At 42.5% G+C, this 12,945-nt stretch overlaps 1 pseudogene; it reads right to left on the bottom strand.

Annotated features, from left to right (window-relative positions):
- Positions 1-1,676: 1,676 nt before the first annotated feature.
- On the bottom strand, positions 1,677-5,802 carry LOC119282789 (annotated as a pseudogene).
- Between the last annotated feature and the right edge of the window lie 7,143 nt (positions 5,803-12,945).

Genomic DNA, 12,945 nt, shown 5'->3' with positions numbered 1-12,945 from the left:
ATGTCCGGGCTCCAAAATCCTGGACGAACTCGATGAACAAGATGGGGAAATGAAAATTTCGGGGCAAAATTTGTGGAATTACGTGGATGGAATTGGGGGGAAATTTGGGGAAGCTAGATCTACTACTAACACATCAAATCCATGGATCAAAATCAACAAAACTCCATCCAACCAACAAATCACAAAAAATGGGGGCTATTTTGGTGGGGGTTTTCGAAATTGGGACAAAATCAAAGCAAAATCAAGCTAGAAAACTATGGGGTAGGGACTCCAAAATCATGATCAACGTGGTTTTGGTACCAAGATGATGTAGGGTGGAACCCTAGGGGCTGATCTTTCACGACTTGGAGGGGGATGCCCGAAGAACACGATGAACACACAAGTGAAAAACACGAGGGAGACGAGAGGAAACACTCAAATCAATGAGAAACGATCACACATGTGCTAGATCCACATACACATGGAGAGATACACGACCAAAATCCAACAAAGGGGGATACAAAGGTAGCTAGTTCTTCCCATTCCAGGAGGAGATGGGGTCTTGAATCCACGAGGGGATCTTCCCTAGACGGGGTCATGAATCCACTTGGGGGATTTTCTCCGAGGAGGCCTTGGTCTCCAATGGAGTAGGGGTACAAGCGGATGAGCAAAGCTCTATCTCGTAAATGAGCTAATCCTTTGTTAACCCTAACACGTAGGTGGAGGTGGAGCATATATAGTCTAGGGGGCGAAGGGGTACATGGGCTTCGGCCCAGATGCACTACACGCAGGAAGGAGGGGCCGGATGTCTGGGCGTTAGGCCGGATGTCCGGACCTTTGAGGAGGGGTCGGATGTTCGGGGCAGGGGGATGTCTGGGCTGGCATGTACTTGTGTTCGGTGAAGATGGGGTTGGATTTCCGAGGCTCATCTGGATGTCCGGGCCTTCGAGGTGGTGCTGGATGTCCGGGGTCGGCCGTGGGCGACTTCGGTTGCTTCTTGGACTGTGGGGGCCGGATTTCTGGGCTGGCGCCGGATGTCCGGGCCAGTCGGGCAGGATGTCCGGGGCTAGGCCGGATGTCCGGGCCCTGTAGCCTCGGCTCATGGCCTGCGGCTGGGCTGCGCTCTTCAAGGGTCGGATGTCCGGGTCTTGGGGTCGGATTTCCGGGTCCTAGGGACTCCTTTAGTTCCTTCTGTTGATCTCCTTCATCCGTGAACTTGGGGACTTGTCCACCTTCATGAGCATCTCCGAGAGGGTCTTCTTGATACCTGATCATGCATAGCATTCCGGACTTAGGTAGTAACCATGTCTCGTGCGGGTCATACGGAATATCACAAAGGAGAGATGTCACCTCGGTTTCGAGAGCTCTTGCACGTGCTTGTGTCATTGGTCCGGTTGGTACTTAGGGAGGCAATGGTTGGTCCATGAGGATGACCGTAGGATGCTCCGCATCAGTTTACCCTGGCCACCAAGGGATAGGGGAGGAAGAGAAGCTTACAATCCGTAACAATGTGAGTTTAACAAGTAAACTATCCATAGTTCCATTGAAATGCACGCAGCGTTGAGAAAACCAAACCACCATCTAACACACTATTTTTGGGTGACAAAGAATATAATTACACCCAATAAAATAGAGATTTACACAGGTGTCATTGTGGATGCAAGGGGCTTTGGGAGACGTGACCAAACATGAGTGCATCAGCCGAAGTTCAGTTGAACAGGAGTTGTGGAGGAAGAAACCCCACCCATGATCTGCTCCAGCAACGAGCCCTTCTCTTCTTCAGCCCACGTGCTTTGCTGCGTCACCATCTCCCAGTCCCAGTGCCCCTTATCCAGAGCATGTCCACTCTTGAACATGGCGACATGGCGCAGTGCCGTACATACTCCCATGACAAACTTGACTAGGTAAATCTGCCTTTGCATCCCCTCAAAACCACACATTACAAATTCCTTGAGTTAATGCCGCCGAAGCTTTGCGGGCTGCCAGGATATCTCATCACCCAGCTCCTCCATGCAAGGGGCAATGTGAATGTGGAAGATCTCGAGGGAGGGTGCCATCTCAAGGAGAAGATGGGGCCATGACTTGAGCCATGACACATCCCAGGACGAAGGCACATCGGCGACCAGCAGCCGCCTGAGGTTAGGTAACAATAATGACGACGGGGAGCTAGACGGCTCGATCCATCTGTCAGGTCCGGTGAAGCAGATAATCAAGTCGCTTATATCCGGGGTGCATTCAAGAAACAAATCCAATTCTAGGTGCTCCACAAAGTATTGGCGTAATCCGTCCAATCTGACACCGATGTCACATGCGAGGTTCCATCGCCTGAGGCAGGGAAATGAAGTTGATTCGAAGTGCACTCCGGTCTCGATCGAGGCTAGGCTGTCGAGTTTGGGTAGTGCCCTGAGGCACATCAAGAATTTGCACTCGTGGACGACGAGCTCTCTAATCTCTGAGCTGGGGACATCCACCACCACGACCTTATCCTTAGTGCAACTGTAGGAGTCGAGGTGCAGCACCAGTAGCCGCGTGCATGAGGTGAAGATGCACTCGTAGGCTGCCCCGGACATCTCCGGTATGTCGTGCAGAACGAGCATACAGAGCGCGTTGTACTCGTGCAGCAACGGGAGCAGGCAACCTCCAAGCTTAAGGCTCCTCGGGGATGAGGAGCGGGGATCTTGGCAGAGGCCATGACTGGGAAAAGTGTGGATTGTTTGATGCCAGTGAGTTGGCTTAGCAACAGCCTCGAGTTCATTGATCCCCCAGGCATTCATGGCCTTGGAAATGAGCCAGTTCATGCAGGCTGTGTTGTGGGTAATGAAGAACTCGAGCCTCAGCCTATCAACTTTTCGGCGAGCTTGGGCGTCCAAGAGACTATTGACGGATCTGGACAAGGTGCGCATGGCCCAGCGCTGGTATCAGCTGCTCCTTTATGCCGTCTAGTCTGTACAGTATATGAGTTCCCTTATGATAAATGTCACTGTGGAGGAGGACCCATCGGCGGTAGCGCCGCGGTAGTATGTCGCCGACCCTCAAGACGAGGGAAGGGAGCTCATGTGGGAGGCGGGCCCAGCGAGTGGATAGCAGCCCTATGCGGAGCGACGTGCGGGAGTGAGTAAATTGCATAAAACCACCACTTTGAGGGTTAGGTTTGCGAAAAACACTAGGATACAGAATCGTTGCAGAAAGCACCACGTCTAGCGTAATTGTTTTGCAAAAACCACTGATCGCCGGATCGGGCCGAGTTAAGTGAGTTTATGACAGGTCGGTCCCGTTTTTCGCCTACATGGCACTCCAGGCCGTCCCGACAGCCGACAGACGGTGTTAGACGGCCGCCGTTCGGTCCTAGCAGTCAAAAGCGCGAATCGTTACTCCTTCTCCACTCTGCTCGCTCGCTCTCTTCTCGCTCTCGCTCTGTTCTTGGTCGCCGCATCCGTCGCCGCCGCCGTAGCGCCATGGTGCCGTGGAGTGATGGGTCGGATAGCAACGAGCACACCAGGGAGTACATGAGCTCAGCTTCCGACGACGGCACCATTAAGGTCAATTCTCAGAGTTAGGGTTAGGGTTTGATATTTGGGGATTTCTCGAATGATCTTCTTTTCAAACAATGGACCAAATCTCTGTCATTCCTTTGCACTCCAGGTTCCTGCTAGCACAGAAGACTCAGATTTCGAGGGCCCTGAGACAGATATGTATGTTTTGTGCCATGGACACGGGAAGGTAGCAGAAAGGCGTGTTGCCTTCGAAGGGATTCACACAGGCAGGAGGTTTCTTTGTTGTGCAAAGAAGGTATGCTTCCAACTTAACTATGACAGATCTGTCATTTGTTTGCACTAGCAGGCATTTATATTTGGGGAAGTTGTTGATTAACTTAACAGATCTGTCATTTGTTTGCTATGGACATGTAATGTGGCACTCCAGCAGGCATTGTATTATATTGTGAAGTTTGGACAGTGGATTCATTAATTGTTTACTCTGCCAGCATTGTTTAGTCTGGTTCTGTCAACATTGTTTAGTTAGGTCATTTTGTTAACTCTACCAGGTTAGCTTATTTTAAGAGAGAAGATGCATGGGTTAGCACACCAGCATTGTTTAGTCTGGATCTGGCAACATTGTTTAGTTAGGTCATTTTGTTAACGCTGCCATGTTAGCTTATTTTAGGACAAAAGATTCATGGGTTAGCACACCAGCATTGTTTATTATAAGAGTACTCTTTATTATAAAGTAATCTAGCCTATCATTGTAAGCAAGTCACTGTCATGTAATTCTTTATGTTAATATTGTTTTTTCAGGAAGGTAAAAACTATGGACTAGTAGAGTGGATTGATCCATCTTGGCCCAATACCCTTGAGAATGCACTATCCAAGCTATGGTCTATGTATGAACAGACTAAGATAGACAGGACTGAGGAATATCCGATGCATTCATTTGTTGTTCATGACCTGACACAAGAGAAGAAGAAACTCCAGGCAGCCTATGAGAAGTTGGTTGAAGATGTCAATGCACTTATGGATGCCCAAGAGCAGAGGGCGGTGATACAAAGGAAAGATGCTGAAACCACCAAGTTGCAGGAGAAGTATGACACTGTGAAGAACATAACAGCTGCTCATGCTACTGTCATTAGGAACATGAAGTTGAAGCTAGCTGAAGAGAGGAAGAATTTGCAGATCCACATTGATGAGCTCAAGAAGACAGTTGAAGAGAGCAATGTGAAGCTGGAGGGGATAAAGGCCATCATAAATGGATAAGAAGTGCAAGAGAAAGAATGGGCAATATCATTTGGCATTTGCTGACCTTTTGCAGGGTGTGATTTGGCATTTGTTGTAATGATAGTAGTTTAAATTCTATTAACTATGAGTACTCCTGAACTATGGATATGCAATCTTAAGTAAGATGTTTGCATTTGAACTAGTGCTGAATTTGGTGGTATTTGAACTAGTGGTGAATGTCAAGCTATGATTATGTATGGATTTGAACTAGTGCTGAATGTGTTGGTATTTAGAGCTGGTTAATGTTATCTTAAGTAAGATGTTTGCAATTGATGATTTTGGCTTTTTGTCGATGCCGAGGCATCAAGTAGGGTCAAGTGATGGTTTTTGGCTTTTTGTCGACGCCGAGGCATCAAGTAGGGTCAAGTTTGGGTTTTTGGCTTTTTGTCAATGCTGAGGCATCAAGTAGGGTCAAGTGATGATTTTTGGCTTTTTGTCGACGTCGAGGCATCAAGTAGGGTCAAGTTTGGGTTTTTGGCTTTTTTGTCGACGCTGACGCATCAAGTAGGGTAAAGTTTGGGTTTTTTGGCTTTTTGTCGATGTCGAGGCATCAAGTAGGGTCAAGTGATGGTTTTTGGCTTTTTGTCGACGCCGAGGCATCAAGTAGGGTCAAGTGGTGGTTTTTGGCTTGTTGTCGACGTCTGATGTCTACTACGCAACCTTCTTCTTATAGACGTTGTTGGGCCTCCAAGTGCAGAGGTTTGTAGGACAGTAGCAAATTTCCCTCAAGTGGATGACCTAAGGTTTATCAATCCGTGGGAGGCATCGGATGAACATGGTCTCTCTCAAGCAACCCTGCAACCAAATAACAAAGAATCTCTTGTGTCCCCAACACACCCAATACAATGGTAAATTGTATAGGTGCACTAGTTCGGCGATGAGAAGGTGATACAAGTGCAATATGGATGGTAGATATGAGCATTTGTAATCTGAAAATATAAAAACAGCAAGGTAACAAGTGGTAAAAGTGAGCATAAACAGTATTGCAATGCTAGGAAACAAGGCCTAAGGTTCATACTTTCACTAGTGCAAGTTCTCTCAACAACAATAACATAACTGGATCATATAACTATCCCTCAACATGCAACAAAGAGTCACTCCAAAGCAACTAATAGCGGAGAACAAACAAAGAGATTAGGGTAGGGTATGAAACCACCTCAAAGTTATCCTTTCTGATCGATCTATTCAAGAGTCTGTAGTAAAATAACACGAAGTTACTCTTTCCGTTCGATCTATCATAGAGTTCATACTAGAATAACACCTTAAGACACAAATCAACCAAAACTCTAATGTCACCTAGATACTCCAATGTCACCTCAAGTATCCGGGGGCATGATTATACGATATGCATCACACAATCTCAGATTCATCTATTCAACTAACACAAAGTACTTCAAAGAGTGCCCCAAAGTTTCTACCAGAGAGTCAAGACAAAAACGTGTGCCAACCCTTATGCATAAGTTCACAAGGTCACTGAACCCGCAAGTTGATTACCAAAACATACATCAAGTAGATCACGTGAATATCCCATTGTCGCCACAGATAAGCACATGCAAGACATACATCAAGTGTTCTCAAATCCTTAAAGACTCAATCTAATAAGATAACTTCAAAGGGAAAACTCAATCCATTACAAGAGAGTAGAGGGGGAGAAACATCATAAGATCCAACTATAGTAGCAAAGCTCGCGGTACATCAACAACGTGCCAAATCAAGAACACAAGAGAGAGAGAGAGGGAGACCAAACACATAGCTACCGGTACATACCCTCAGCCCCAAGGGTGAACTACTCCCTCCTTGTCATGGAGAGTGCCGGGATGACGAAGATGCCACCGGTGAGGGATCGCCCCTCTGGCAGGGTACCAGAACGGGCTCCCAAGAGGTTTTTGGTGGCTACAGAGGCTTGCGGCGGAAGAACTCCTGATCTATTGTGCTCCTCGATGTTTTTAGGGTATATGGATATATATAGGTGAAAGAAGTCGGCCAGGGGAGCCACGAGGGGCCCACGAGGGTGGGGGCACGCCCAGGGGGGTAGGGCGCGCCCCTGTCCCTTGTGGCCACCTCGAAGCTTCCCTGGCGTCTACTCCAAGTCTCCTGGATTGCTTCCATTCCAAAAATAACTCTCCCGAAGGTTTAATTCCGATTGGACTCCGTTTGATATTACTTTTCTTTGAAATACTAAAATAGGCAAAAAAACAGCAATATGGGTTGGGCCTCCGGTTAATAGGTTAGTACCAAAAATAATATAAAAGTATATTGTAAAGCCCATAAACATCCAAAACAGATAATATAATAGCATGAATACTTCATAAATTATAGATACGTTGGAGATGTATCAGCATCCCCAAGCTTAATTCCTGCTCGTCCTCGAGTAGGTAAATGATAAAAGAAATAATTTATGAAGTGTGAATGCTAGCAGGTGCACAAGTTTGATCAATGATAATTTCAGTCACCTTTTCTAGCATCATTACATGTCATAATAGTAGCTCATCTCATAAAACTTTTCCTGATCAAGTAACATGCTATTGACATGTTTAAAGCATAGACCATAAACTTTCTTGAAAACTAGCAAACTTCATTCTCAGTCATCAAACAATTGCAATTCATCTTATTTTTAGGAAGGGTCTATGTCAGAGCTTTGATTTAGCAAGCTCCACATACTCAACTATCATTTAATCTTTCACAATTGCTAGCACTCATGTGATATTTATGGGTTCAAAGTTTTAATCGAACACAGAGAAAGATAGGGGCTTATAGTTTCGCCTCCCAACCTTTTACCTCAAGGGTAATGTCAACAATAATAATTTATGAACGCCTACATCCAAGTGGATATATATATATATATATATATATATATATATATATATATATATATATCCAGATCACCCCAACACAAAGTGCTTGCCAAAGAAAAGGTGATAATCACCATGACTCCTGTACAAGGGTAGAAGATAATAGTAAAAGATAGGCCCTTCGCAGAGGGAAACAGATATTGTATGCGCTTTTGTGGTTGGATGCACAAAATCTTAATGCAAAAGAACGTCACTTTATATTGCCGCTTCTGATAAAGACCTTTATTATACAGTCCGTCGCTTTTATTTCTTCCCTGTCGCAAGTTTGTATAAAGCTTATTTTCTTCACACTAATAGATCATACATATTTAGAGAGCAATTTTTATTGCATGCACCGATGACAATTTACTTGAAGGATCTTCTCAATCCATAGGCAGGTATGGTGGACTCTCATGGCAAAACTGGTTTAAAAGTTGTTTGGAAGCACAAGTAGTATTTCTACTTGGTGCAAAGCATTTGGCTAGCATGAGAGGGAAAGGCAAGCTCAACATGTTGGATGATCCAAGACAATATAACTTTTTAGATATAGGAAAACATAACCCATTATGTTGTCTTCCTTGTCCAACAACAACCTTTTAGCATGTCATATTTTAATGAGTGCTCACAATTACAAAAGATGTCCATGATAGTATATTTATATGTGAAATCTCTCTTCCTTCAATATTCTTTCATGAATTGTTCAAGTGACCAATACAATGTTTGCTAACATTCAATAAATTTACCACCTCTACTTCTTATATGTGAAGTCATTACTCCCCATAGGATAAGCATATGAAACATATATAATTTCAGAGTTATGATATTCAAATCATTCAACCATTTACTCATAAGATATAAGTGAAGCACATGAGTAAATGACAAACTACTCCAAAAAGATATAAGTGAAGATCAATGAGTAGTCAAATAATTATTTAGTTGTGCGAGGACTCTCTCTCATTTAAGTATTTCAGATCTTAAGTACTTTATTCAAACAGTGAGCAAAACAAAATAAAATTTCATTGCAAGGATAGCACCACTCATGTGAAGAAGCAAAAACTTAGGTTCAACCGATACTAACCGATAATTGTTGAAGAAGAAAGGTGAGATGCCTACCGGGGCATACCCAAGCTTGGATGCTTGAGACTTTTTGAAATATTATCTTGGGGTGCCTTGGGCATCCCCAAGCTTGAGCTTTTCTGTCTCCTTAATTCCTTTTATATCTCGGTTTCCTAAATCCCGAAAGCTTCATCCACACCAAACTCAACAAGAACTCGTGAGATAAGTTAGTATAAACCAATGGCAAAACCTTATCATTTTCTACTGTAACAAATCACAAAAAATATTATTCAACATTGAATACTGAATGTCTCTGCATATTTAATACTCCTATCCTCAAATAGAATCATTAAACAAGCAAACATATGCAAACAATGCAAACATAACAGCAATCTGCCAAAACAGTATAGTCTGTAAAGAATGCAAGATTCACCATACTTACCTAACTCCAAAAATTATGAGAAAAATACTACACTGTAGAAGATTTATCAGAGCTCAATATGCAAAAAAAATTCAATGTTATATGATTCTTTGACTTTTCTAGGGAATTTTTTCAACAGCGGGAAACTTTCTGTTTTGGAACAGCAACATGTATACTTGCAAAATAAGCATGGTAAAGGCTATCCTTGACATTTTTATTGAAAATATAGATGCAAAACATTATTCTAAATAACATAAAGCAAATACTAAAAAATAAAATGATGCTCCAAGAAAAACACATATCATGTGGTGAATAAAAATATAGCTCCAAGTAAAGTTACCAATGAATGAAGAAGAAAGAGGGGATGCCATCCAGGGCATCCCCAAGCTTAGGCTCTTGGTTGTCCTTGAATATTACCTTGGGGTGCCTTGGGAATCCCCAAGCTTAGGCTCTTGCCGCTCCTTATTCCATAGTCCATCGAATCTTTACCCAAAACTTGAAAACTTCACAACACAAAACTTAACAGAAAACTCGTAAGCTCTGTTAGTATAAGAAAATAAATCACCACTTAGGTACTGTTGTGAACTCATTCTAAATTCATATTGGTGTAATATATACTGTATTCCAACTTATCTATGGTTCATACCCTCCGATACTACTCATAGATTCATCAAAATAAGCAAACAACACATAGAAAACAGAATCTGTCAAAATCAGAACAGTCTGTAGTAATCTGTATAAAACGTATACTTCTGTAACTCCAAAAAATATGAAATAAATTGGTAGACCTGAGGAATTTGTATATTAATCATCTTCAAAAATAATCAACCTAAAATCACTCTCCAGTAAAAAAATGGTAGATATTCTCATGAGCGCTAAAGTTTTTGTTTTTTACAGCAAGGTCACAAAGACTTCACCCAAGTCTTCCCAAAGGTTCTACTTGGCACAAACACTAATTAAAACATAAAACCACATATAACCAGAGGCTAGATGAATTATTTATTACTAAACAGGAACAAAAACAAAGGTCAAGAATAAAATTGGGTTGCCTCCCAACAAGCGCTATCGTTTAACGCCCCTAGCTAGGCATGATGATTTCAATGATGCTCACATAAAAGATAAGAATTGAAACATAAAAAGAGCATCATGAAGAATATGACTAGCACATTAAAGTATAACCCACTTCCTATGCATAGGGATTTTGTTAGAACACAACTTATGGGAACAATAATCAACTAGCATAGGAAGGCAAAACAAGCATAGCTTCAAGATTTTCAATACATAGAGAGGAAACTTGATATTATTGCAATATGTAGAAGCATATGATACTCTCTCATAATAATTTTCAGTAGCATCATGAATGAATTCAACAATATAACCATCACATAAAGCATTATTTTCATGATGCACAAGCATATAAATTTTACTACTCTCCACATAAGCAAACTTCTTCTCATGAATAGTAATGGGAGCAAACTCAACAAAATAACTATCATGTGAAGCATAATCCAATTGAAAATTAAAAGCATGATGACAAGTTTCATGGTTATGTTTATTCTTTATGGCTATCATCACAATAATCATCATAAATAGGAGGCATGCTTTCATCATAATAAATTTGCTCATCAAAACTTGGGGGTCAAAAAATATCATATTCATCAAACATAGCATCCCCAAACTTGTGGCTTTGCATATCATTAGCATCATGGGTATTCAAAGAATTCATACTAACAACATTGCAACCATGCTCATCATTCACATATTTTATGCCAAGCATTCTATGTAATTCTTCTTCCAATACTTGAGCACAATTTCCCTTCCCATCATTTTCACGAAAGACATTAAAAAGATGAAGCATATGAGGCACCCTCAATTCCATTTTTTTGTAGTTTTCTTTTATAGACTAAACTAGTGATAAAATAAGAAACAAAAAGATTCGATTGCAAGATCTAAAGATATACCTTCAAGCACTCACCTCGCCGGCAACGGCGCCAGAAAAGAGCTTGATGTGTACTACGCAACCTTCTTCTTGTAGACGTTGTTGGGCCTCCAAGTGCAGAGGTTTGTAGGACAGTAGCAAATTTCCCTCAAGTGGATGACCTAAGGTTTATCAATCTGTAGGAGGCATAGGATGAAGATGACCTAAGGTTTATCAATCTGTAGGAAGCAACCCCGCAACCAAATAACAAAGAGTCTCTTGTGTCCCCAACACACCCAATACAATGGTAAATTGTATAGGTGCACTAGTTCGACGAAGAGATGGTGATACAAGTGCAATGTGGATGGTAGATATGAGTATTTGTAATCTGAAAATATAAAAACAGCAAGGTAACAAGTGGTAAAAGTGAGCGTAAACGGTATTCCAATGCTAGGAAACAATGCCTAAGGTTCATACTTTCACTAGTGCAAGTTCTCTCAACAATAATAACATAACTGGATCATATAACTATCCCTCAACATGCAACAAAGAGTCACTCCAAAGCCACTAATAGCGGAGAACAAACAAAGAGATTATGGTAGTAAAATAACATGAAGCTATTCTTTCCGTTCGTACTAGAATAACACCTTAAGACACAAATCAACCAAAACCCTAATGTCACCTAGATACTCCAATGTCACCTCAAGTGTCCGTGGGCATGATTATACGATATGCATCACACAATCTCAGATTCATCTATTCAACCAACACAAAGTACTTCAAAGAGTGCCCCAAAGTTTCTACCGGAGAGTCAAGACGAAAACGTGTGCCAACCCCTATGCATAAGTTCACAAGGTCACTGAACCAGCAAGTTGATCACCAAAACATACATCAAGTAGATCACGTGAATATCCCATTGTCACCACAGATAAGCACATGCAAGACATACATCGAGTGTTCTCAAATCCTTAAAGACTCAATCCGATAAGATAACTTCAAAGGGAAACTCAATCCATTACAAGAGAGTAGAGGGGGAGAAACATCATAAGATCCAACTATATTAGCAAAGCTTGCGGTACATCAAGATTGTGCCAAATCAAGAACACGAGAGAGAGAGAGAGAGAGAGAGAGATCAAACACATAGCTACTGGTACATACCCTCAGCCCCAAGGGTGAACTACTCCCTCCTCGTCATGGAGAGCGCCCGAATGATGAAGATGGCCACCGATAAGGGATCCCCCTCTGGCAGGGTGCCGGAACAGGCTCCCGAGAGGTTTTTGGTGGCTATAGAGGCTTGCGGTAGCGGAACTCCCGATCTATTGTGCTCCTCGATGTTTTTAGGGTATATGGATATATATAGGTGAAAGAAGTCGGTCAGGGGAGCCACGAGGGGCCCACGAGGGTGGGAGCGTGCCCAGGGGGTAGGGCACGCCCCTGACCCTGGTGGCCACCTCGAAGCATCCCTGACATCTACTCCAAGTATCCTGGATTGCTTCCGTTCCAAAAATAACTCTCCGAAGGTTTCATTCCCTTTGGACTCCGTTTGAAATTCCTTTTCTTTGAAACACTAAAATAGGCAAAAAAACAGCAATATGGGCTGGGCCTCCGGTTAATAGGTTAGTCCCAAAAATAATATAAAAGTATATAGTAAAGCTCGTAAACATCCAAAACAAATAATATAATAGCATGAATACTTTGTAAATTATAGATACGTTGGAGACGTATCAACGTCGAGGCATCAAGTAGGGTCAAGTTTGGGTTTTTGGCTTTTTGACGACGCCGAGGCATCAAGTAGGGTCAAGTTTGGATTTTTGGCTTTTTGTTGACGCCGAGGCATCAAGTAGGGTCAAGTTTGGGATTTTGGCTTTTTGTCGACGCCGAGCCATCAAGTAGGGTCAAGTGATTGTTTTTGGCTTTTTGTCAACGTCGAGGCATCAAGTAGGGTCAAGTTTGGGTTTTTGGCTTTTTGTC

Source organism: Triticum dicoccoides, chromosome 3B (assembly GCF_002162155.2).
Source record: "Triticum dicoccoides isolate Atlit2015 ecotype Zavitan chromosome 3B, WEW_v2.0, whole genome shotgun sequence".
NCBI classification, from domain to species: domain Eukaryota; kingdom Viridiplantae; phylum Streptophyta; class Magnoliopsida; order Poales; family Poaceae; genus Triticum; species Triticum dicoccoides.
The sequence above is the reverse complement of the archived record's forward strand: the minus strand, read 5'-3'. Positions and strand labels throughout refer to the sequence as shown.